The sequence below is a fragment of the Coenobita brevimanus genome, chromosome 8, assembly GCF_032717465.1.
Source record: "Coenobita brevimanus isolate Jiangsu-jjx chromosome 8, ASM3271746v2, whole genome shotgun sequence".
In the NCBI taxonomy this organism is placed as follows: Eukaryota; Metazoa; Arthropoda; class Malacostraca; order Decapoda; family Coenobitidae; genus Coenobita; species Coenobita brevimanus.
The window spans coordinates 15,489,703-15,516,447 of NC_136961.1; positions in this window are offsets into that span (position 1 = coordinate 15,489,703).

The window sequence follows — 26,745 nt, forward strand, 5'->3', positions numbered from 1 at the left end:
TTCTTTCATTACCCTTTTCTTTCAGACTCGTTCCGCTCCCTTTCTTCTTTGCAGCACCATCGTCACTCTCCTGCAATGAGCCACAGAGGAAATAAGTCAGACCCTAGTTAAATTGGTTATGCCACTCTTGGAGACAATTATTCACTTATTATTACCAGAGCCTTGTTTCCAAAGCCTCTTGACTCCTTTATACTGGTTATTTGTATTACTTGTTTGTTGACTATTGCTGTTGTATACATATCATTGTGACATTCTTCCAGCCTTTGTATATCTCTCCTATTCCCATCGGTCACTCATTTCTCTGTTATTTTCCACTGCTCCCTTCATCAGGCTTTATCCATGTTCCGCGTAACCCACTGACATTTTACAAATATTATCCCTCTTAAAACTATCACACCAGTCATAAATGAAATAACGATAGGGTATATTAAATAGAAGCGGTGGATATTAACGCTGATGAGAGGAGAGGTAGGGATTGCTGGACCTCAGGGAACGTGTTGTTATGTCATGTCCACAGTTAGACACCCGTAAATTTACAGACCATCGGTTCCCCAAATACCCCCCCCCCCTCTCTCTCTCTGTGTCTGTGTGTGATCGTTTTAACCCTCTCATTGTCTTGGCAACTCTCGTATACTGTTCCAGCGAAGACCAGACATTCATTTATCAGATGAGAGAGTGTCACAAGAACCTGAGATTATTTCTCTTGCAATTAACGCAAGACCATTTCATCATCTGACAATAGCCAGGCTTATTTATTTCAACTGTCTATTCTTCATTGTTTTCTCGTCTCAATGTCTCTGTTTCTCATGCAAAATCCCCCTTTTCCCGACTCATTTAGCCCTGATCTGGTTTCCCTACCCTAGTCCATGTTCCCTTCTTTCTCTGCTGTCTTTTCTGTTGCTGTTATTCCCATTTCCTCATTTTATCCACTAATTCTTCGTCATCCCTTCCCATTCCACGTCACCTTACACCTATCTGTCTATCTATCTATCTATTGCCAGACGCCTTAATCTAGTAAGAGGTGGCCACAAACAAATCGCCTCCATGTCGCCCTGTCCCCCGTCATTTCACTGCCCTGCTCCCAGCTCTCTCTCTCTCTCTCTCTCTCTCTCTCTCTCTCTCTCTCTCTCTCTCACACACACACAGTACTCCAAAAAGCGGCGGTGGCTCAATCGGTAGAGAGTTGGCCTGCAGTCCTGACGTACCCGGGTTCAAATCCCGCTGGGGCAGGGAACAGTTTAAGGATTTGAATTTCATAAAATCAGACTTTACTGATCTACCAGAAGGCCCGCCGACATGTCGTAAAAATACCCCCGCTAATACCAATAGACCAGTCCTGTATGAGACAGCCCTAGCATGTATTCAATATGGACGGTGGGTGTTAGCGCCGAAGTGGTGACATGTAGAGGTGTGCGGTACGTAGGAGGACTACTGGGCCTTGAAAGCAGGCTGTGAAGCCTATGCCCAGAGTCGGACACATAAAAAAAAAAAAAAAAAAAAAAAAAGAACTTAGCAATTCGGCATTTTACTGTTTCTTTATTAATTTCTCCTGCACTTTACGAGCAGGGAAACTGTTCACAGTAGAAATGTTGTGGCCAACCCCCAGCGACATTTTCCAACAAAGCAATACAGACAGAGTTTTTACGCTGGTTGCAGACGCTTGGTGGAAACAATTGTGATGAAACGTGTGCACCAGTATGTACACTGTATGTAAGGGTGTGGTTGCTTCCATTTTCAAGTGGTGTTTTTTATGGGATATATATTGATCATCTTTGCGTCCAGTAGAGCGCTTTACAGTATCATGATATATTTAGATTGATCTGACGAAAACTTTTGAAAAACTACACTGAATTGATAATTTAATGCCAATCGCCTCTAAGAGGGTCATTAAGTCAAACGTTAAACATTTGCCAGATTCCAAACTTCCCACAGAATACGATCCACAACAACCGGCTTTACATCCAGGTCTTAATTCTACTCCTGGGATGGTAGGTACAAAGAGGATGCAAACTGCACTCTATAGTCTGATCAGCTCGAGAATCGAACTTGGGTTTCTCCTGCTGTGAGCTGATCTTGGTGGTCAGTACACCACTAACTCTCGTGTTCGGCGAAATTCATAACAGCGTGGGCATGGTTGTCAATATATCCCTTTTTCTCACCTGTTTGCCTCCAGTGACACACAGCTCATTCTTTTACAGCCAATTAATTTGCTCCTGACCCATCGTGAGTGGATTTCCTTTTGCATTCAAGGTGTCTGCTTAAGCCTTCCAAAACGATTACATATTTTTTGTTTTAATAAAGCTACCACCAAGCGATTTTAATGGGAGTCGGAAATGTCTCCCATGATACGAATTACAAAATCATATGCAACAGTACAGAAGAAAAAACGTAAATGGACTGAAGGGAATTTTGTTCTAAAACAGCTCAGTACAGTTGCTGACATTGTGCTAGGAGTTTCCCTATGTTAAACATAGACTGCGGGGGTGAATTGTCTATCTATCTGTCTATCTGCCTGTCTTCCTCTCCGTGTATTTTGCTAAGTGTTTACCTGTATGTATGAATGTAAGCATATGTATCTGTGTGTGCCTGAATGAACGGAAGATTATATATATATATATATATATATATATATATATATATATATATATATATATATATATATATATATATATATATATATATATATATATTGTTATGGGAGTGTATATTACGGTGCACTCTTAACCCTCAATTGAGCACCAAAAGGGATAAGATAAAGTTTGCAAAAAAACTAACTTAACTATACTATACACTATAACGTGCACAACCAAAGAAGAAACCAGGGTTCGTTTTACAAAAGGGAGGATTCATATAGGCCTCAGGATACAAATACAAAACAAGTTATTGCTTACCTAACCAGAATATACTCAATGGAAGCTAAGTACTCACAAAGCTTGAGGAAACGTGGAGACTTCGAAGGTTAAATCCAGATATAAATCACACACTAGTGTAAATGGGAGAGTGAATCAAAAACGGGAAATGGTGCACAAACAGTGTGTTTTGTAATCAAAGTCACGTATTGAGTAGTGTTTGGGAAAAGTGGAACACGATGTGACAAAAGTGTAACGTGACAGTAAATGTGTACAAATGACAAAATGTGTACAGGGATGTGTGTACAAAATGAAACAAAAATGTGTACAGGGATGTGTGTACAAAATACGACAAATGTGTCTCTTCACACTTTCCAGGAGCTTATATAAGAGACTTACTCAGCCTTTCTCAGCTGATTAACCACTAGACTGTCTTAAAAATAATCTCTGTCCATACAGAAACAATAGAGGCACCTGTTACCAATGAAGGCCTCATACACTCCACACAGAACCAATTGTGTGCCATCAAGAACGTGACGAAAGTGCTATTTAGGCTTCTAATTGGCAAACATCCCTACTTTGCTCCTCCCACATTATGTCACACCCACAGTTCAAGGACAAGAGGAACTTTTTCTGCGTAATTTGTGAGAGAAGCTTCTGGTGTGTTATCAGTTGAGAAGGCAAAAGTTGACAGGTTGGGTAAATACAGCTGGGGACCAGGGTCACCCTTTACAGGCAGCAAAACTGATAAGAAAATAGATTTATGTTCTTAATGGCTCGCTTCTCTCTCCTTTCATTATCACCTTCTATTTCACCCATTCGCTACTGGGGTAACTACGCCAGTGACAATATATATATATATATATATATATATATATATATATATATATATATATATATATATATATATATATATATATATATATATATTCTGCGTCTATATGTTCTGCGTCTATAATTGTTTGTAAAGCAATCACAACTCTTTCTGTTACTAAAGTCCTGTAAAAGATCAAATTTTCTCTCTCTCTCTCTCTCTCTCTCTCTCTCTCTCTCTCTCTCTCAGCCAAACCCTCTGGTCCCTTCCACTGTGTCCTTCATTTCCATAATCCTGTTTGCTGCCGCCATTAGGTAAAATGTGGACAAAATCCCTGTGTCCGACGGCATAATAATTTTCATTTTAGATCCTCACTTATTCACCCTCTGGCAAATCACTCCCTTCTCTCAGTTATCCCTCCTACACCTCACCATCATCATCTGTTCCTCCTTCCATATACTAGCAGGGCGAGGCAGGATCCAGAAATACACAGAAGTGAGAGAAGTAACAGCAGCGTAACCAGCGAAATTGGCTAAACAAACACTTACTTTTCCTTTTTTTTTTTTTCCCTGTCATCCAGCCTTGGTCTTTCACATTCTTCATGTTCTTAAGATCTCTCTTCCAGTTTCATATTTTTCCTTCTGGCAGTAAAAATACTTTTTATCTTACTATTCTTACCCTCTTCTGTTTTGCCATTATCATGTTTTAGATACTGGCAAACATATCAACATCTTATTTTTATCACTGAATGGCTGCATTTTACTGAGCTGTATGTAAAAAGTTAGAGACCTACTTGTGTTATGCTAGTATTATCAAACATATGAACCGCTTATAAAGAACATGGTGAAAGACTTCAGGGTCAGCCAAGGAAGTGGTCTGCTTTTGAGATGAATAATTCAAAGGTCAAAGCCACATGGCTAGGTCAACTTCAAAAAGTTTCTATGCGATTAATAGCAAACATGGTGGAAAGGTTCCGGGTAAGGAAAGAGCAGATGCTGTTTGTTTCGAAAATAATCAGTCAAAAGTCAGGGATATAGAGCAGGGTCAAAGTTCGAACATTTCGTGTCTGTGAGTGAGCAAAATTACTAATTTGATCGGATCTGAATCAGACTTGTTGGAAGGGATGACGTTCAGCCCGTGGGATGACATTATTATTATTATTATTATTAGTAGTAGTAGTTGTAGTTGTTGTTGTAGTAGTAGTAGTGTTAGCAGTAGTAGTAGTAGTATCATTATTATTATTATTATTATTATTATTATTATTATAAGTAGTAGTAGTAGTAGTAGTAGTAGTAATATCATTATTATTATTATTATTATTATTATTATTATTATTATTATTATTATCATTATTATATTATTACTATTATTATTATTATTATTATTATTATTATTATTATTATTATCATTATTATATTATTACTATTATTATTATTATTATTATCATTATGGAACAATAGGCCAGAGATAAAGGTCAAATGACAAGGACATCTTAAACAGTTTTATCTATTTTAGACTAAACTTGACATAATAGCGCTAGGTGGGTAGTGGATGAAGGAATTCGATTTTGAGAAAAAAAAAAGTTAAATGTCAAGGTCATAGTGGACGGTCAGAGTCTCGCCAACTTTGTTACAGTGTTGTCTACTAATATTCCATGGGGTACGCAGCCTCTATTGTGCTTACCTGCATGAGTTTATGTGCGTTAGACACTGTGGGAAAGTTAACATCCAGTTCCCTGGGATCCACCATTCCTTCTAAGCGATATATATGCTACTTTCTCGTGTAACCACTTCAGCACAAATACGATTTGTATATATTGATTATATACATGAATGAGGTGTCTGCTATTGAACTGGTGCTACAGTATTCATGCAGGGTGGAGAGGAATAACATATATAAGACCAAAAAAGTCTACGCCGGCGGGAAAAAAAAAAAAAAAAAAAAAAAGCTTTTCATTGCACCAGCCTGGGGCAGCAACATTTCTGACCACTTAGACAACATGGCTTACTTACATTTTCCACTCCTAGCTTTTCCAGTTGTAATCAATCGCATCTCATACATATATTACAGTGTCATTATCCCAATGTGGGCGTAAATAGCCTACATACTGACAGCATATATATATATATATATGCATCCCCGAGGGTGCCACAGGAAATGATTGATATATTACGATGCACTATTAACCTTTAATTATTCACCAACAGGGATATAGTAAAGCTCACAAGAAAACTAGCTTTATTTTACACTATAATATACACAAAAAGAAAGAAGGGTTTGTTTACAAAAAGGGGGATTCACATAGGCCCCGCAATATAAATATAAAAACGAATTATTTCTCTTACCAAACCAAATTAACATCAGTGGAGGCTACGTACTCACACAGCTTGAGGGACTAGGAGAACTCGTTGATGATATCTATCTGTCTATCTATTGCCAGACGCACAATCCTGTAAGGGGTGGCCATTTGACTTTGAGTTATATGTTTTACGGAGAGGGGCACTAACCCTCCACCAACCCACTTGCTGACACGTAGGGAGCAAGTATGGTTTGGTTATATGGTTACCACCCAGCATTGTAAATGGTTTCTTGGCTTACAGGAAACCATTTGGCTTGTCACTCAATGTAAAGCCACCTGTAAAGGAAAGAAAAGCAATAAGAAGTGACAGGAAAGATGGGAGAAATAGGAAGAGAGGAGGGCAGGCACGAAAAAGAATGATAAAGGCTAAGAAAGAAGTAGGCAGCACTACATCAAGTGAGTGGATGATAATCGCCACCACCTAATCCAGATATAATCCACACACTAGTGTTATATGGAAAAGTGAACCAAAAGGGAAAAATGGTGCAGAAGCGGTGTGTTTTGTAAACAATGTGAAAAGTGTGTCTGATGAGAACTGTGTCCCAAACGGGTAGTAACAAAGAGAGTGACAAAATGTGTTATAAAACATGTAACGAAATCTGTCAACAAAAAGTTAACAGAATGTTTCTCTCCCAATTTCCTCAAGATTTATAGTAGCTTTACATTTCCTCTCCTGGCTAACTAGCCAAAAGGCTGTATTAAGTGAAATCTCCAGCCAATCTTAAACAATGGAGGCACCTGCTACCAAGTACAAGTTAATACATTCAAAATCTTTCCAACAGAGAGGTGTCACAAGAAGCTAACCAGGCATTGGATAACATTTTCAGTTGCTCTTCTCACACTATGTGTCACACCTACTTATGGTCAATGACATAGGTCTCTCTGCGTAGTTCAGTGAAAAACATTTACTGATCTTCTCCCTAGAAGCAGAAAAACTAAAATCATTTAATGATCTTTTGACAGCGGAGCAACCAGAAGGAAAATAGCGAGGCCTTGGATTCCTCAACTAGGGGTGGCAACACTGATAATGAAATTCTCGAATAATTATTTAACGTTCTTGACGGCTCGTCTTATCTCCCTACTTTATCTTCACATCTATTTCACCAATACGCTACCGGGTAACTATGCTAGTGACAATATATATATATATATATATATATATATATATATATATATAAAACCAGATCCCATAATCCCGTAAGGGGTGGCCACAAACAAATCACCTCCATGTCGCCCTGTCCCCTGCCACTGCCATGCTCCCAGCTCACACACACCTCTCTCATATGTACATCTCCACTCCATCCCTCCATTTCATCCTTGGCCTTCCTCTCCCCCCCTCCACCCCATTCACATACACTCTCTTCGTCAGTCTCTCGTTCTCCATGCTCTTCACATGACCAAACTACCTCAAAGTGTTTCTCCTAAAGCATCCTATCACTTCCACAAGCACACCACAACGCTCCTTCACTTCCTCATTTGTCAGTCTGTCCCTCCATGTGACTCCACGTCCACCTCGCAAATAACTCATTTCCACTGCTCTCACTCTTGACTTGTGTCCCTCCAACAACGTCCAAGCTTCACTTCCATACTTTAGAGTTGGTATCACATTACTGTCATGCAGCGACTTTTTAAATTCCATGCTGACTTCTCTCTTCCTTATCACTTGTTTCAAGGAACCAGCAACTTTTTTTCCTTGTACCTTTCAAGCACTTCACCCTCTAAACTTCCATCCTTACTCATCACACTATCCAGGCACCTAAATGCACTCACATTTTCCATTTCTTGCTCATCCAACCTCACTGTACATTCAGTGACTTAATTTCTCTCGAAAACCATAAATTTTCTCTTCCCTACATTCACCTTTAGATTCCGTTTCTTACACACTCTCCCAAACGCATCCACCAAGCCTTGCAGCTCCCCGCCGTCTTCACTGAACAACGCAGTATCATCTGCAAACAGCAGTACAGGGAGTTTCCACACACTGCCTTCTTTCATTACGGCCGCTCCAGCAGCCACTACCCTACCTTGTCTCTTTTATAACCCCTCCACATACAGACTGAACTGCCATGAAGACATGACACATCCCTGTTTCAATCCAACCTTCAAATAGAAAAATTCACTCAGTTCACTGTCCACACGCACTGCAGCCTTATCATCCTCATATACAGTATACTCTTCAAGGCATTCAACAACTTCCCATCTACTCATATATTCTCAGTACTTTCCACAATCCTTGTCTATCCACCCTGTCATATTCTTTCTCCAAACGCATGAAGGCCGGATACAACTTCTTTTTCCTCTCTAGAAGCTTTTCCACTGAAGACCTAGGAATGAATATCTGATTCTCCAACAAATAAATTCCGCTGTTATTTCCCTAATTCTGTCAATAGCTACCCTACCATATACTTTTCCTATTACACTAAGAAGACAAATGCCCCCGTGATTACCACATACTTTTCCCTTTTTCCTTTGTACAGGGGAATAATTTTACCTGATTTCCAATCCTCCGGGACTTTACCTTCCTCTAAGGCCAATCTGCACATCTTCCACATCCATTCAACTACCATCTCTCCCCCAGGATTCAGCATTTCACCACACACTCCATCAATTCCTAGGCCTTTCTCCATTATGACTTTCTTCATTGTTTCCACAACTTCCATCCTACTGATTTCTTCCTCTCTTCTCACATCTCTCCTCCCACCAGCCATCCCCCAACCACTTATACTCCCTTTACCTTCATTCTCTATGTTCAACAATTATTTAAAGTGTTCTCTCCATCTGCTCACTTTTTCTTCCTTCTCCACTAGTAATCTACCATATTCACCTCTCACTCCCCGCCTAACATCTTTAACACCCTGTCTATTTCCCTTTACCTCTTTCCAGAACATTTTCTTACGTTTCCTCCACTGTACACTAAAATTCCTTCGAAATTCCTCATCCACTCTTTTCTTACTCTATATTTTCACCTCTCTCTTCCTCTCTACGTATAACTCTCTCTTGAGTCTCTCAACTTCCTCCAATTCCATGCTTGCCATCCACTCACTATATGTTTTCTTCTTTTGTATCGTAGCCTGTCTCACCTCCTCATTCCACAATCCTGTTCCTTGCATCCCTTTTCATATTCTCTTCATCCCGCACACCACCTCAAACGCTGCACAGATTTCTTCTGTGAATATCTTGCACACATCACCCACGTTCCCCATCTGCTCCAAATCATGTTTACCCAATTGCTCCCCCACTTGTCTCTAATATTCTGTCTTTTCCCCATCATCTTGTAACCATTTCACCCTCCATGTAAGAACTACTTTCTCCTGTTCATACCTTCTTCTATTCCTCCACTTCATTTCAACCTTGACTTTCACTACCACCAGTGGTGGTCAGAAATTTCGTCCACTCCCCCAGCCTCTATATGCTCTTGCGTCCATTACACACCTTCTCATTCTATCATCCGCACACATAATCAGTTACTGCCTTTTGTTCACTCAGTTCGCCACCCACCCTTCTCATCACTCACCACGTATACCTGTGGATCATTTTGTGTCTGAAGAGGGTATTGGCTATTACCAACCCCCTCCCAGCACAATGTCCACTAGGGCACTGCCTTCTCATCCACTTCTGCAGCACACCCCACTCACCATCTACTCCATCCACCTTCACATTCACTACTTTTCCATTCATATTTCCAATTAAAAGCACTCTCATTCCATTCAAACTTTTTCATGCATGGATCCACATTTGTCCAGAACTCTTCTTTCTCTCTTCTCGCACGATCTTGTTTTGGCGCATACACACACACACACACAATCACCCACATTTGTAGTCCAAGTATCAATCTTACCCAAACAATTCCTCAGCCAGCTGATCCATACTCTCTTACATCTCCTTCCATCTCTTGCACACAACAAAACACATTCCTTCTTTAGCCCTCTCATTGTCACACACTCCCATGCTCATACTCCATTCATATTCCAGTTCTCTTACACTCTCACCTCAGCATTCAGTTTCAGTTAGTCCACATATATCCACTTTTGCACTCTCAAGCACCTGGACAATCTCTCTCTCTTTCACCTCATCATTTGCACCCCTTATTTTACATATCGCAACCCATATGATGTCCTTTGTTCGGTCCTTAGTCGTCACCGGTTGCTCAGTCCTAGTCCGAGGCTTCTTGTTCGTATTTTTAGCTGGTTGTTTTCCGGGGAGCGGCACTATATATATATATATATATATATATATATATATATATATATATATATATATATATATATATATATATATATATATATTATAGAGGTTGGGGGAGTGGACTTTCTGATTACTAACTGGTGGTGGCCAGAATCAAGACCCAAGTAAGATGGAGAAATAGAAGAAGGGAAGGACGGGAGGAAGGAGTAGTTGCAAGGAGAGTGGAAAGGTTACAAGAGGATGAGTAAAAGGCAGATTATATGAGAGAAGTGGAGGAACGATTGGGTAAATATGAAATGGAGCAGATGGGGGATGTGAAAGGTGTGTGCAAGATATTCACAGACGAAATATGTGCAGCATGTGATGTGGTGTGTGGAAGGAAGAGAAGACGGAGGGGGGTGCAAGGAACTGCATGGTGGAATGAAGAAGTGAGACAGGCTGTGGCACAAAAGAAGATAGCATACAATGAATGGATGAGAAATAGGGGCGTGGAAGAAGTTGAGAGGCGGAAGAGAGAGTTATATGTAGAAAGGAAGAGTGAGATGAAAAGATTAGTAAGAAAGAGTAAGAAGAGAGTGGATGAAGAATTTGGAAGGAATTTGAGTGCAATGTGGAGGGACTAAGAAAATGTTCTGGGTGGAGAAGGGAGAAAAAGTGAGCTGATGGAGAGAACACTTTAATGAACTGTTGAACATAGAGAATGGAAGTAATGCGAGTATAAGTGGCTGGGGAATGGCTAGGAGAAGGAGGGAGGTGAGAAGACTGGAAGTAGTCAGTAGGACAGAAGTTGTGGAAGCAATGAAGAAAGTCAAATTGGGAAAAGCCCCTGGAATTGACGGAGTGTGTGGTGAAATGCTGAAGCATGGGGGAGAGATAGTAGTAGAATGGATATGGAAGATATGAAAATTGACCTGGGAGGAAGGTAGAGTCCCTGATGATTTGAAGTCAGGCATAATTATTCCCCTGTACAAAGGAAAAAGGGAAAAGAAGTGTGTGGTAATCATTGGCGCATTTTTCTTCTTAGTGCAATAGGAAAAGTATATTGTAGGATATTTATTGACACAATTAGGGAAATAACAGAGGAATTGGTTGGAGAAGATCAGGGAGGCATTAGGAAGGGAAGAGGTTGTGTAAATCAGATATTTATTCTTAGATCTTTAGTGGAAAAGTTTCTAGAGAAGGGAAAGAAGTTGTATGCGGCCTTCATGGATCTGGAGGAAGCATATGACAGGGTGGATAGACAAGGATTGTGGAAAGTATTAAGAATATATGGAGTAGATGGGAAGTTGTTGAATGCTGTGAAGAGTATGTATGATGGTGCTAAGGCTGCAGTGTGTGTGGATGGTGAACTGAGTGAATTTTTATATTTGAAGGTTGGGTTGAAACAGGGATGTGTCATGTCTTCATGGTTGTTCAATCTGTACATGGATGGGGTAATAAAAGAGATACAAGGTAGGGTGGATGTTGGAGTGGCCCAAGTGAGAGAGGGTAATGTTTGGAAACTCCCTGTACTGTTGTTTGCAGATGATACTGTGTTGTTGAGTGAAGACGAAGGGGAGCTGCAAGGATTGGTGGATGAGTTTGGGAGAGTGTGTAAGAAACGGAATCTAAAGGTGAATGTAGGGAAGAGTAAAGTGATGGTCTTTGAGAGAGGTGAAGTCAGTGAATGTACAGTGAGGTTGGATGGTGAGGAATTGGAAAATGTGAGTACGTTTAAGTACTTGGGTAGTGTGATGAGTAAGGATGGAAGTTTGGAAGGTGAAGTGCTTGAAAGGATACAACAAGGAAGAGTGGTTGCTGGTTCCTTTAAAGCAGTGATAAGAAACAGGGAAGTGAACATGGAAGTGAAAAGTTACTACATGATAGTATTGTGATACCATCTCTAACTTATTGGAAGTGAAGCTTGGACGTTCTTGGAAAGACACAAGTCAAGAGCGAGAGCAGTGGAAATGAGTTATTTAAGAAGAATCTGTGAAGTCACATGGAGAGACAGGCTGACGAATGAGGATATAAAGGAGCGTTGTAGTGTGGATGTAGATGTGATAGGAAGCGTTAGGAGGAACACACTGAGGTGGTTTGGCCATGTGGAGAGGATGGAGGGTGAGAGACTGACGAGGAGAGTGTATGTGAGTGAGGTAGAGGAGGGGAGAGGGAGGGGGAGGCCGAGGATGAGGTGAAGGGATGGAGTGGAGGGGTATATGAGAGAGGGAGGTGTGAGCTGGGAGCAGGGCAGTGAAATGGCAGGGGACAGGGCGACGTATAGGCGATTTGTTTGTGGCCACCCCGTAAGGGATGAAGGCGTCTTGCAATATATATATATATATATATATATATATATATATATATATATAGATTATGTGACAAGTTGTAATTTTTTTTTTAATGACCTAGATATGTCTAGTCGGCCAGACTCTTCAACTAGATACTAGCAACCGCCCCTGTATGGTAGTCCCGTGCAAACGTGCAGTTCACACATAATTCCTTGCAGCAGACATAGCCTCACCACGGCGAGGCATGGGGAGCTTTGGTTCCAACCGCATTTACTTCTCTCCTCCCCCCCCCCACAGTTAACACGGGCATCATTGTGGGCTCTATATCACCGCGATATTTGTAAACTGTTTCATGGATTACGGGAAATCTTTAGACTTGTCAATTGTACAGTAGAGCCACGTGTAGTACGAGGAAGAGTAATAAAAAGTGACAGAAAGGATTGGAAAAGTGAGAGGAGAGGAGGGCAGATACTAAAAAAAAAAAAAATACAAGGATGATAAAGATGAAGAAGCAGGATGTACTACGGCAAGTGAGTGGTGATGTACAAAGGGCCAGGTTGCGATATACCAATATCGGTCGTCACACAAAGCCTACAGTGGCGTGGAATGGACAAGAAAGAAAGTACTATTTCTGAGACCTGCAAAGGGCACTACTAAACTACACAAAAAATTATTTCAAATAGTTGTATGTAATGAATTACGCTGGATTAAGGGGAGGAAAGAGGGAGGGAGGGAAGCTGTTAATGTGGCAACCTTTGTCTCCAAAAGAGCACACACACACACACACACACACACACACACACACACACACACACACACACACACACACACAGATGCTTTGCCTGCTGTGGGATCCCATAGGCCTACAAGCTGAACAATATTCACATTTTTTTTTTTTTTTGGTTCGTTTACTTATCACGTTAGTCTCTTTTTTTGTATGATGACTGTGAATACAATATTCTTTTTTTATACCTTTCGAATATGTGAAGGCTATAAACAGGAATGTATGTCCACATGGTAAAGCAAGCATTACAGGACAATTGTGGAGACTGCATTGCTGTGGCGCCACAGAGCTGGCGGCTAGAAGTTAAAATTAATGACAAACTTCTTTTATTTCCAGTGGCTCAGAAACAGCAAGCAATTTATTGCGCTCCGATAAGCTACATCGTGCTAGGACATATGATGAATTTAAAACTGAATTTCTGAAGAAATTTTCTGGAGGTATGAACTTCTTGCCAGGTATAATTCCAGAATTACATAAAATTGTAGATCTTGTACGGGAGCACACTACAAACCATGTGCTCAGTGAAATAACTGCTGATGTCTCCACAATCAAGAGAACCCTATTAGCTACTCTGGAGAATTCTAAGTGGATAACAGATGATGGAAAGATGTCCCCAGACCTCGTCGTGGACATCACTGGTTATGTAGCTGCCTTGTGTAAATTACCTGATAGAACCCTGAAGATCGCCAAAACAATTGCGTACACCCCGGGAATGTGCTTACTAGACTTAATGAACGAGGTAGAGATGCAGTGCAGTAAAGCAGGTGTGGTCGACACACATGCACATTCTGGTAGAATCAGGGTACCTGAGACAGTATCAGCTGTGAAAACATCAACACCGACCCCAAACAGAGAACAAAATCGATCGCGACCTGAAATGAGGCAGCCCAAACAAACAAAGACGCCTAGACCTCGTTCCCACACGCCTTCCTACAGGCAGTTTCATAAGTTTTCGCGCAGCCCGAGCAGGTCTCGCGCTATAAACAACACTTTTTATGGGAAATCACCTCGTAGGTCACAGTCAAGGGATAGGTCCATTCTGTGTCATTACTGTGCAAAACCAGGACACACAAGGTATGAATGCTTTATCAAGGCAAAAGAGGATAATCAAAAGACACAAGGGTTTGGTCCTTACTGTAGGCATCATAGATACCAAGGGCACTGGACTAGTGATTGCAAAACAGTAGAAAAAATTGTGTCTATGTTCAAATCGGGGGAAGACCAAGTCATGACAAAAAACGAACAAACGTAAAGAAGAACAAGGTTAAACTTCACATAGGAGGCATGTTGGGAAATGAGTGTATCTTGATACCAGCTGTATGTGAGGATCAAAACGTTTCCTTATTTTTAGATACAGGCTCTCCAGTGAACTTAATAACACATGAAGAACTAAATAGAATTCTTAAAAATAAAAAGAAAGTAACTTTTCTGGATGAAGCTGATTTAGAATTAAACACAGTAGATGGTCAAGAGATTACAGTAAAAGGTATGATAAGATTAAATCTCGGTTTCACAGAAACTACAAGACCATTCTCTGCATTGTTCTATATCGTTGAAAACTTAGCAATTAAAGCTCATATGTTACTGGGCTTAAGATCCATGAGAACTGAGAACATAACTATACTCCCACAAATGAATGGAAAAGACTTTGATAATGAATTTATAGAGGAAATACTTTCAGAGCCCTCACCGATTGGTAGAAGAGAGCCAAAAAGAATTGGTAATATTAAAGGCTTTAACAAACATACACAAACAGATGAGTGTATAGATCCACTTACACCAGCAACCCCATCCTCCAGAATTAGTGACCCAGCTAACAGTACTGATTTATCAATTTTTCCAGCCCATCTCACTAATGATTTGGTTATACCACCTAATTCATACATGAAGGTTACCATAAAGAGCAAATTACGGAATAGTACTGTTCTTGTCTTAGAAGAATTATGTAAAGTAAAGGGATTGTCAGTAGAAAACGCATTATGTCATACGAACGACGAAGGGCTAACTCAGATATTCATTATTAATCACATGAATGGGGAAGTTCAGTTGAAGAAGGGAACTTGCATAGTTAATATTGAAAAATGTTTCGCCCCTGTGAAGGAAATAAATATTGGTGGAGTAACAAGTGAGATAAAATCTACGGATAGAGAAAGAATAAAAGAGAATTTAATTCACTCAGGTGAATTTGACGAAGAAAATGATTTGTTAACCCTGCTGGAAACACACAGGGACACCGTAGCCTTGCCCGGAGAACAATTAGGGTGTACTAACTTGATTAATCACATGATTAATGTGCACCCAGAAACACCACCAATTTTCGTACCAGCTTATCGCATACCACACTCCCAACGTACACTTGCAAATCAGTATGTCGATGAAATGTTAAAGCTTGGAATTATTGAGCCTTCAGTTTCTCCGTGGAACGCTCCCCTTTTCTTTGTGCCCAAGAGAAATGGAGAAATGCGTGCGGTAGTAGATTACCGTAAACTAAATAATCACACAATCCCTGACAGATTTCCCATGCCATTGCTAAGTGATGTTCTACAGAATATTGGTCCTGAGAATAATATATTCTCGACCATCGATCTCCTAAACGGATACTATCAGATTCCGGTATCTCAGGAGTCACGTAAATACACTGCCTTTTCAACAAACAGAGGCCATTATCAATATACAAGAATGCCAATGGGACTGAGGACAGCCCCGGTACGTTCCAGCGTCTTATGAATTACGTATTGTCCGGAATTTTAGGACAAGGAATATTTGTTTATCTTGACGATATTATTATCGCAACGAAGAATATTAAGGATCATCTCAGGAAATTAGACTTACTCTTACAAAAGCTTAGTGATGCTGGATTAAAAATTAAACTTTCTAAATGCAAATTTTGCTTTAAGGAAATAAATTTCTTAGGCCACAAATTAAGCTCTGATGGTATTCACACCACTGATGACAAAATACAGGCAGTGAGAGATTTTCCTGAACCCACTACGACTGACGAAGTTAGACAATTTTTAGGTCTGGCTGGGTACTATAGGTCCTTCGTACCACAGTTCTCTCATATAGCCTTCCTCTATTCCAACTACTCAAAAAGATGCTGTATTCCAATGGGAAGAAGAACAAAAAAGGGCATTTAACAATCTAAAAATTAAACTAACAAATGCACCTTGTTTAGCATATCCGAATTACACGAAATCATTTCTTATTTGTACAGACGCATCAGTTAAAGGATTAGGGGCTGTACTGATGCAGGAAGATAAAAGAGGAAAGAATCAACCAATTGCATTTGCCAGCAGACAGACAAGAGGTGCAGAGAAAAATTATAGCACTACAGACTTAGAGGCACTTGCAGTGATTTTTGCATTACAAAAGTTTCGAGATTTGGTATATGGTTACGAAATCCACTTATTCACCGACCATAAACCACTGGTGGGTATGTTTAAAGAAAAACTCCTTTCTGGGAGGAGAGCAAGATGGAAATGTACAGTTGAAAACTACAATGTACAAATACATTATATACAAGGTAAAATGAATATAGTAGCTGACGCATTATCTAGGAACCCGAACACAATTCAGGTCGCGGCGTTAGATCTCAAAGGAAATATCCCAAACCACGAGGATATCGCAAAGGCACAAAGACTTGACCCAGTATGGTCAAAAGTAATATACAAGTTAGAAAGTGGAGATGACATACAATTACCCAAACTGCATGTCCCACTTGAACAATTCACTATGGTCAATAATACATTATACAAAATTAACTCTAAACAACCAAAACGCCAAAGAAATACTAACCAGTTGGTAGTACCTAATGACATGATACCCCAAGTATTACGAATGATACACGACAGCCCACATGCAGGACACCCTGGAAAGGATAAGACATTCAACCAAGCCCAGCTATTATATTACTGGCCTTCATTACGAAGAGATATACACAATCATATAGACAGATGCGAATCATGTGCGAAACACAAAGGATACCCAATCACACCTGCACCGATGGGTAATTACCCAGTACCACATCAACCATGGGACGTTGTCGCTTTTGATTTACTCAAGATGCCATTATCATACAATAATAACCTATACTTATTCGTAGCAACGGATCATTTTTCCCGTTATGTCATTTTAGCTCCAATTAAAGATAAGACAGCAGAGACAGTAGCAAAGGCAATAACAGATAATGTAATATGTCGCTTTACTACCCCTAAGGTACTAATAAGTGATAATGGAGGAGAATTTAATTCTGAGATCTTACAAGAAATATGTAAACAATACAACATCAAAAAGGTTAACGTTTTGGCCTATCACCCAGCATCGAATGGGTTGGTAGAGAGACAAAATAAAAGGTATTAGATGTGCTACGACACATTCTCAGTGAAAATTATGCAAGCTGGGATGATTGGATTCCCAGAGTAGAGGCCTCCATTAATGGGTCTATAAATAAATCCATTGGTGACACACCACATTTCATTATATATGGCACAGATAAAAAATTACCATATGAGCTCCTAGAAGGTGACAGCATGCCTATATACAATTACGATGATTACTCTAAACTCCGTTTACGTGAATTCCAGGACATTCACAAAAGAGTGCAAAAACAATTAACGATGTCCAAGGAAGAAATGACGGAGGCATTTAACAAAAAGGCAAAAGATTCACCTATCAGCTTAGGAGACATTGTTTACGGAGTCATTCATACGAGAGACAATAAATTATCCCCTAAATTTGAGGGCCCATACAGAGTAATTAACATAAAGGCAAACAAAGTTTTAATTAAGTCACTGTCAAGTGGCGAGGAAAAACAAGTTCATATTGACCATTTAAAACGAGTTTCAAGGGAATTATCACATAATTATTCAGCCTCGGATACAACCGAACAGGTGAACGTACCTCAAGAAACCAAGCAAGAACACAACAATGATTACAAAAAGAAATTAAGGTCATATACCAAACAATCGAACATAGGTGCAACTATTCCAATGAAATCTACAGTACATCATTTACGAGAATTAAATATCGATTTAAACTCCTTCTATAAATGAAATAACAGCCAACCGTAACGCACATCATCACTATCATCAACCACAGCTTTATAGGAAATTAATAGATTTTTTTTTTTTTTCGGTAGGTTACGATGAAGGGACTTATGCTATGGATTCTCCTATACATAGTAAGGGTATATGCGCACCTAGACCCCAAGCATATAGTACGACAAGGATGCCTCATAGCTCCAACGGCCACGACTACAATCGTCAAGGACGTCATGAGTACTGAAATAAGTCTAGATTACTTGTATGACTTACCTACTTATATAGAAAGACTTGCGACGCCGATGCGAACTCTGGACTTCAAGATAGGGAATTATGTTTCACAATCACATATCACCAAGGAAGTGGATGAAATGGTGAAGTTAGCGAAATGGAAACTAGAACAAGCAGAAGTCAACTATGCTCGTCATGATCCAAGATCTCCCATCTTATGGAACAGAGGTGCTGAGCGACAGGAACAACATCACACGTACTCGCCAAAAGCGCGGTTTGTTCGATCTGGGCGGCGCAATTCTTGGGAACATCTTTGGATTGGCTACAGAGGATGACCTTAAAGAAATAAACAAAAAATTTAATAAGATAGCTCAGGTACTAACATACCAAGATAAATTCATCACAGGACAGAACTCGGCAATGAAAACAATTGTGAAAAATCTGAAACAAGCAGAAAACGTAGCTCTCGAGAGTATAGATAAAATAAATGACTTGGAGGGTAACGTTACCCTTTTCCAGCACTTCTCCATCATCACAGAACATATTGACACGATTCTACTACAATTAGAGAACACTAGAGATCATTTCCGGGCACTTATGCAAGGAATTTCGAATGCTGGTGATGGCAAGATCACAAATGACTTACTCCCAGTTCATGAGCTACGTCAGATAGTTAGTCAAGGCATACATAAACATAAATTGAAGCCATTGTTCCGCAGTAGGGAATTTATGCAATATTACCCGTACTTGGAAGCAACACTAACACCAACATCAGTGATAGTTCATGTACCATTCATCACGGAAGACCTGTTCACAGTATACCAAATACACCCCTTCCCCTATAGAAACAACAACACTTTAGTCATCATCAACATCAACACAGACACCGAACTCATCATGGTCTCCAAGAGACGAGACACTGTCACTTTCGCAAGTGAGTCAACGATTGAGCGAAAGTGCCGCACATCCTTACATGCTGTTCATCTTTGTCCTGCGTACATTTTCACGTTTCAGCCTACTGATACGGTCCCTTGTGAAATGGCTATCATCAGCAATAACAATATTCATCATCATTGCAACTTCACTTTTGCTCCAGATAAACTTGTACACCATCAACGCATTGGACACTCGCAGTTTTTTATTTCCCTCATAACACATCAGTTTACATAGTCTGTCCAGATATACCACCATCTCATACATCAGCCTCAGGATTATACATAGCGCCAGACTACTGTGCGGTATTTACACCATCCATGTCTACTTTTTCCACCATCAATCACTACGCCATTATCAACCATACACACAAACATTTCCACCCACTGCCTGATATGGACTTAAACATGAGCACAAGTATTAAGCTGACTTCACCTAAGTTTGAAACTATGCAACTGATCAATGAAACTATGAAGCCCTGGGAAGATTTGAGTTTGAGTATGTTCAACCCATATTATGTGTATAGCCAAGCACCTTCTGTCTTTATAATTATCTGCATTGTGGTTGCAGTATTGCTGTTGGCCATGCACAGAATGCATGCAAGAATTGCTAATTTGGAGTCATTGTTTAGTGGGGGGAGAGTTAACATCACAGTTAACCACCCTGAATGAAGTGTATATATTTTGTATATAGTATTAATTATATATAAAAAAAAAAAAATAATAATAATAATAATAATAATAATAACACAAAGAAGAATGACCCATATATGACAAACCAGTACCATTATCTTTGAATGAAATATTAATAACTTTTACAATAATCTTAATTTTAAACTATTTTTATTCTTGCATGTATGCAATTCACTATAATAACCCAAGTACATACTGTATTACAGTTAAATAATTTACTTTAATGCATTTATTCCAATATGTATTCAACTTATTTAAAATGTAATATTACTGAATAATCACTATTTACTATGAATAATATATGTATACAATATTCATACAATTATGTTACTTTACAATATTATGTATTTCACTTAATTAGCTTATAAGTTCATTATAATGTGTATGTAGTATGTATTAATATATTATAACTATTAAATGTCGATGGTACGCCATTTTCGCGCGGCCGAGCAAATATAGGACTACATAATAGATAGATAGATAAATAGATAAATAGAGAGACAGATAGAAGCAGGAAGTCAAATGATGAGAAGGTGTTGTGTTTGCGAGAAGCGAGCAGCGCTAAACGCTTACACGGAGGAAAGCTGACGACAGCGGCCAGTAAGGAGATGATGCAGTTAGCTGTCAGCAGTCCTCTCGTGAGAAAGTTCTGTTGCCATGAGGAACATACGTGACACACACACCCTACTACACCAGATTTTAGGAAAGAGAGTTTAGAAGGAGACAAGCGACCCTAGAGAGAGGTCGAGACGGAGATTAGCCTTAGAACAGAGAGAGAGAGAGAGAGATAGCGAGACAGGGAGGTAGCTACCCAGGACTTATACTATTATACCTGTTTAATATTTCCAAGACAAATAAAAATAGTCCCATACTATTCTTTACCTCTCCCGTCACTACATGACATCTGGTGGGGAAACTACTACAAGATATAAAAGCCGCTCGACCACAAGTCTAAAATATACTTCTCTACAAGTAACTACAAAGTCTTTATGACACTATTCCTAAGGCCAGTCCCTGGGAGGGTCTGGCAAACATTATTGAAAATATCAGTTAATACTTTTCAAAGCTCCTTTTTTTTTTTTTTTGTATATCATTTCATGTGGAGCTAACATAGAGTATCTTACTTGGAGAGATGACTGTGATATGGCTGAGAGAGAGAATATACTGTTGAAAGATGGAGGTGGAGGGTTATGGAGTAAGGGTATGCAAAGGAAATGCCGTCTCATAAGCGGAAGGGTCGTTCTGGAGAAGGGATAGAAAAACCTGGAGGTTCTATCTGTTGACCTCGTGTCTCAAGAAAACATTAGTTAGATATTTTCCCGTACCATTTGCTTCTCTATGATAGAAAGTATACTCACAGAATAGATGCGTTTAGTATGAAGGTACAACTGTTTTGGGCTGACTAGAATCCACCTCTGGTACGAACTTCTATTATTTTATTGTGCAAGTAAAACAATTTTCTGTCCGACTTGGACCCTCTTTATATTTGAAGAGCGTATATTTCGGGCCGAAAGTATTGTAGGGCTACCTTTGCAATAAGCACACTTTCAGTGTGGATATAATTTTTGCATTTTCAACAATATACTGCATCGAGAAACATCCTTACGGCTGTATTTCATTTGTGCCCAAAATCCAATTTCCTACTATTTCATTTGGGGATCAATATAGTACTTCATTTGGACACCAACCTATCGTTACTTCCGCGACATCTTAACCTTAATTTGGACGCTAATGTGTGACGCCGAAAGTGGCGTACATGGTGACAAGTTGTTCTAATTACATCAAGTGGCTTGTGAGGATTTGGGTTTTTAAAACTGTGATGCAGTTATTGAAAGTTTGTCGTTTAGTTTCTCTGATGACCGAATGTTGTGGTTCGTTTTCTACCTTTGACTATGATCCTTTTGAGCAAACTTGCATCACTTGACCGTTGCTCACTCCGCCGTTTGAGTGGGTCACTTCTTACCAGGGCAGCAGCACAGCACCGCAGAGTGCACAAGCAACAAAACCAACACTAATGCTCGAGTCAGAACCGATGATAGTGGAAAAATATTTGTGTAAGCAGTTACCGAATATACTGTATCTATCTAAGTGATAAAAAAAAAAAAAGTCAGAACAACTTAGAATACAAGTGAAACGATGTGCTGATTCAGATATATGTGTTAGACCTTCAAAATAATTGGAAAAGAACTCCAGAATTCTTAGTGAGGACCTTCTTCTGCTGCAAGAATATATATAAAAACAAAAATCTTTCTCTCGCTGTGAACAGAGAGAGCAGACGAAAGTTCTGGTAGTGCTTAAGAGTCGTCAAAAAGTTCAGGTGTGTATCTGTTTGAAACTGAAGTAAAAACAACTAAGGATGAAGTTTTTGTACTTGTAAATGATGAACAGAAATGAATAATTAAATTTTCCAAGAACAGTAATCTTCAGAGCCTTTGCAATGACATAGAAGATATTTTTTGATTATGTAACTTTCAAGTGATGCCCCAGGTGCTTTTATCAACTGTACACTGTTCATGGTTGTTAAAATGGAAACTACGTACCCTTAGCATATGTCCTACATCCTAAAAAAAACCTAGGACTGCTGCAATGATTTGTGGAATCATGTAATTCAAACCCGAACTGAGATAAATCTCTAAATCCTGTCTATTCATACTGGCTTTGAACTAACTATGGTAAATGTTATAAAAACTGTATTACACGAAGCTATGATCAAATGTTGCCGGTTTCACTAAGGGCAAGCATGGTGGAGGAAAATTCAGAAACATGGGCTCAGTGGAGAATACAATAATAAAACATGAGTGATTGGAAAATGGCTCTCTAATTCTTTTTTATTTCCATTTTTACCGCCAAGAGAAGTACGAGACTGTTTTGTTGAAAATGTGATGCAAGACATTCCAAACTATAGACGGTGCACTGCATTTGCAGACTACATAGTTAACGACTAGGTGTCGAGGGAGTGCAAATTTCCACCAGTTATGTGGCTGCTGCACCATCAGATAAAAAGAAGAGGACCAACAATGCATTTTAGTCTTTTCATTCTCTACTTCAACTAGCATTTCTACTCCTCGCATCCCTCACTGTTACATTCCTCGATGTCCTACAGAAATTACAATCGCCTACGTCAAAATCAGGGGAGTGAATGATCCTGCACCGGTAAGACGGGAAGAGAATTAAATGATGTACATTACTTGAACAGTTCCCTAAGTATGAAAATAATGAAATTACCAGGGCCCAGTATATTCGTACAGTTGGCTGTAAATTCCAACCAAGAATGGATATGTAAACAGACTTCTTATACAGTGAGAATTCAAAATGGTTATGACCTGTTGTAGTTGATTATAGGTAAGTTTTTAAGACTATTTTAATTCGGCGTCCACTGCTGTATTCTAAGTCAGTGCCCAAACGAAGATAAACGTGGCGCCCAGCTGAAATATTTGTTTCGTTCAAATGAAATGTCAATGAGCCCAAATGAAATGGGTCGTTCCGTACTTTTCTATGTTTTCCTTCCCCTCCGCTTCCTTCCTTGCCTTCCATCCACTATCGCTACCCTTTATAATTGCCCGCAAATGTAATAAGCCAGACCTGAGACGCCTTAGTTATGTCACGCCAGAAACCAGTTATTCAAACAAGGTGGCCTGCTAGTTCCCTCTAACGTCGTTGAACTTCTTATTTATGCTTCTTCATTTTATACTTATGATTTTTTTTTCTACAGTAACAATGCTTCTTCATTCTATACTTAGTTATTTTCTGCAGTAATAAATTCACAGCGGTATACTTCAGTCTCGTTATACTAATGTGGTTATTTGCCTAATTTTGTGCCCACGTCCTTCAGTCACAGATCACTTACGATCAGAAGCAAGCCCAAGATAAACTCGAGTCGCATTAGCCAAACTAAAACAGCCAAGTATGTCTATAGAAATTAAAGTGTCAGCTTCTTTGTGGTCAGAGGTTTCCCAAAACTGTATAAAGTCGTCCTTTACGTGGCCAGAGTAACAAATAACTTGTTCGCACCAATGAAAGATAGTGCAAAGTAGGAATTAATACAATATTTGATCGCCTACATTTGTCAGGCGAGGCGAGGGAAGAGGGCTGGGTGGACTTGAGCAGAGGTGACGGGCTGGGATGAGGTGGATGTTAGGGCAGGATGGGGGTCGTACTTCACCTGAAACTCAGATTGAGCCATTAGCCAAAGCACCAGGTGATGAAAGGTGACTTCTTATATGGCAGATCAAAGGCGCCTTTGATGGAACTTCCAATTCTCATACTCAAACAATTTTCAAGGCGCCTTTGGTGTACCTTTCGGCGGAAAGGCAACTTTCCCTCCAATGGCGCCTTCTGATAACCCTGCCAATCACAGCAGCTATATGGAAGAACTCTTTGGATGTGTTTGGCAATTATAAAGCAACATTTCATATCAGCTGACGGAGGTAAACTGAGGGTGCAACACAGTACTCCCGAAATATTTCCACTATCGTATATTGATATTATCTGCCAACGGTGAAGACACGTAGGCTGGGAGTCGATCCCACTGACTTTAGCTGTATATGGGACCCATAACTCATTGCACAAAACAGAGATACGGTGTATCCATATGTGTACCTTCAAAAACACCTTACTTAAACATGTACTAAATACACACACACACACACACACACACACACACACACACACACACACACACACACACACACACACACACACAGTACTGTTTATACTGTATGTATATAATATATATATACTGTATATATAAAAGGTATCTATCTATCTATCTGTCTGTCTATATACTGTATATCTATATCTATCTATTTATCTATCTATCTATCTATCCAGTGGCGTACCAAGGGGGGGCCATGCAGCCATGGCCCCCCTTTTGCAAATATCTATCTATCTATCTATCTATCTATCTATCTATCTATCTATATATATATATATATATATATATATATATATATATATATATATATATATATATATATATATATTTATTTATGCAGAGTGTTCTGGGTCCTGACTTCTCGGTTCCAGACCCGGTGCGGTTCTAGGTTCTTTGTTCCCGACTGGGTCAGTATCAGCAAGGAAGGAAAACACAAACACCACGGGTCAAAGGCATCTTATATATTACCAAAGACAAATACACACACCGTTCTATGAACAAAACAGAGGAGTTACAATGACATAAAATAGTGTTTATAACAATAGTTCTCTACCTAGCTCAGCAAGTCTGACCTTTACACATAGTTACACCTTTCTGACATGGGGTTATAACCACACAGTGTCACAGGCAATATTCCACAGATCTGTCAGGAAGATGAAGTGCAGCATACACAGACAACACAGTTCAGTATATCCAGTGTGTCCATATGACAATATAAACGTCCAGATCCTTAACTCTAGGTATCCGAGTGACATGTACGAAGTTCTAGCTAATATAATGCATCCGCGTGACATGGATCATACTCTAGCTAGTCTTAGTCTATACACACGTTACATGGGTCGAGAATATATAACGTCTTACGCTGATCACCAGGGGAGGGGGTTAATGAGTCTAGGGAGAGTAGATTCTGTGGGGACGGGGGTTGGGGATGGGTGCGTGACACGTATGAAGCTATATATCCTGACCCTTAAGTTTAGGTATCGGCGGGACATATAAGAGGTCCTGACTGATATAATGTATCCGCGTGACATAGTCTAGCTAACCTTAGGCTGTACACACTCTACATAGGACGGGATAATATAGTGTCTTATGCTGACCACCAGTGGGGGAGGAGTGGGGAATAGTGAATCTAGGTAGGGTTTGTTCACGTGAGGACGGGGGTTGGGGACTGGGGAGGGAAGGGAGAATACACAGGGGAGGATTACACTGACATCTGTTGTTCTGTGGGGGTGACACTGGGGAGGGTTCGTCACTGTAGGGAAACTGGCCCGTGTACGGGGTGTGTCGAGCACTCCACTGGGTACCATCATGGGTAATAGAGTTCACTATGGTACACAAAGGGGGGGGGGGAATCACACTTGGGAGGGTTGGTTAATCCTGGGGAAGCGGCATCACGGACTTTAGGGGGGTAAGTGACACTGGGGAAGGGATCTGGCCGCACTAGGGAAGTACACAAACAGAAAGTCTATTACTCACGACTCTGGTTGAGGGGAGGACAGACCCCACAGGACGTCAGGGACTATGTTGGGAGCTTCAGATGTCGGCCGGGCATGGGAGGTGGGCTGCCCAGCGAGTAGTACAGGGGCGGGTGGTCCGTGGGGTCGCCACTAGTCCTCGAGGAGTGGGCAGGTGGTGTAATGGGTGGCTCCCTAGCCGCTATGGCCCGGCAGGAGGTCGGGCTCTCCAGGCTAGGGCCGAAGAGGGCCAGGAGGTGTGCTGCGCAGCGCTGGCCCTTAGGAGTCGTTAGGGTCCTAGAGGAGGATCGGGGGAGGCCCAGGGTGAGCCGCTGCTGTGTTCTGTAGAGGCAGCTGGCAGGGAGGGGCTGTGGCCGCCTTCGCTGGGGGAGCCTCGACTGCTGCGACAGGCACTGGGGGAGGCCTGCCGACTCCAAGGGCTGCGGTCTCACCGTTGGGAGGAGGCCAACAAGGGTGAGCT